Raw genomic sequence first — 1912 nt, forward strand, 5'->3', positions numbered from 1 at the left:
CAAACCCACCCATACGTCATCAGCCTCCACCAGTCTTTGTTGGTGAGAATGACCGAGCTTATGCACACCAGGAATCAGGCCACCTCCTGTCCAAAACAACAACTTTGAGGTGAAGGCCTCTTTAATCAATATGGTTCAGAATCAGAAGTTCCATGGCTTACCTATGGAGGATCCCTTGGAGCATCTGGATCAGTTTGACAGAGTTTGTGATATCACTAAGATCAATGGGGTATCTGAAGACAGCTTCAAACTGAGATTGTTCCCATTCAGCCTTGGAGATAAGGCACATCAGTGGGAAAAGAACCTCCCAAGAGAATCCATCCACACATGGGAGCAATGCAAGATTGCCTTTCTATCCAAGTTCTTCTCAAGCTCAAGGACTGCAAAGCTAAGGAACCAGATTTCCAGCTTCACTCAACATTCTAATGAGACCTTTGGAGAAGCTTTGGACAGGTTTAGAAGCTACACAAATAAGTGTCCACATCATGGATTTCAGAAGCCTCCCTCCTTAGCACTTTGTATAGAGGAGCTGTTCCTAAGATCAGGATTCAGTTGGACACAGCATCAAATGGAAATTTCTTGGCAAAAGAAATCAATGCAGCTATGGAACTTGTTGAGAACTTAGCCATGAGCCAAGACACTTATGGGGAAGATTATGATAGAAGCTATAGAGGAGAAGATTCTGGTAGACACCAAGGGCTGGAAGAGAAGTTTAAAGTGTTGAATATAAAGCTTGACAAAGCCCTAGCTGCCACTCAAAAGCCTATACACTATGTGAGTGAGGAGAAGAGATGCTTCACAAATATCAATGAAGAGGGTCTCACTCAAGAGGAGTTGCACTTCATTGGGAATCAAAACAAGTTCAATGGTTACAACAACTTCAACAACCACCAGAACTTGTCCTATAGGAGCAACAAAGTGGCCAACCCCCAAGACCAAATATACCCTCCTCAAAGCTTTGTTCAACAGAATCAGTACCAAGGTAACTCCCAAGGTCAACAGGGTTTTCAGCAACCAGCGGTTCAGAATCAAGGGAATAGCTTCACAAATCAAGTCAGCCTACAGCCAAAGGCTCCACCTCCTGGTTTTGGCCCACCAACTGTTCAACAAAGTCCTGATTTCAATGTTCTTCTCCAACAGCTCATACTAGGACAACAAAAGATGGTATCTGACCTGGAGACACTGAGCAGTGAACTAAAGTCTATTAAAAAGAACAAGGGCATCTGCACTTCTGAACCACAAGTCTCTCTTCCTGGTAAAGCTCTTACAAACTCAAAAGATTATTGCAATGCCATCTACTCCAATGAGGACCATTCAGCTGCTGTACAAGAGATTGAAGACCTCCTTTATGGTCAAGTTTGTACTGAGAATGCAAACACTCAAGTGTATGAGGACACCATTATAGATGATTTCATGGGCTTCTTACATGAACTCAATGAGGACATTGAGAGCAAAAGTGTGGGGGCAGCCGGTTCAGTTCTTTCTGTTCAGCAAAGGAATGATTCAGTGTCTATTGAAACAAAGGAGCATCCAACTGGTCAAGCAAAGCTAACAGATTGTGCCTCCACCTCTGAATCAACTCAGATGAAGCCCACCTCCCTCCCAAAGCTAGGCAACCCAGGGAAGTTCACCATCTCTTGCACTCTTGGAAACTTTAGAGTTGAGAATGCTTTGTGTAATTCAGGCTCAAGTGTGAGTATAATGTCTAAAGATATGATGGAGAAGCTAAAGGTCAAGTCTATAACGTCCTACCCCTCTTCTATCACCTTTGGTGATTCCTACTCCAAGAAACCATATGGATTTTTAGAAGACTATCCACTTCAAGTTGGTGAATGCATAATTCCCACTGATTTTGTGATCATGAAGATGAAGAAGACCAAAGAGCTCCCCCTATTGCTTGGAACTGCATTTC

General features: G+C 43.2%; 1 non-coding gene across 1 annotated transcript; it reads right to left on the bottom strand.

The window, feature by feature from the left end:
• Window positions 1-385: 385 nt before the first annotated feature.
• Window positions 386-492, bottom strand: LOC112084892. Its single transcript, XR_002898548.1, has one exon. It is a non-coding gene; the product is annotated as a small nucleolar RNA R71 (small nucleolar RNA).
• Between the last annotated feature and the right edge of the window lie 1420 nt (window positions 493-1912).

Source organism: Eutrema salsugineum, unplaced genomic scaffold (genome assembly GCF_000478725.1).
Source record: "Eutrema salsugineum unplaced genomic scaffold, Eutsalg1_0 scaffold_4, whole genome shotgun sequence".
Classification (NCBI taxonomy): Eukaryota; Viridiplantae; Streptophyta; class Magnoliopsida; order Brassicales; family Brassicaceae; genus Eutrema; species Eutrema salsugineum.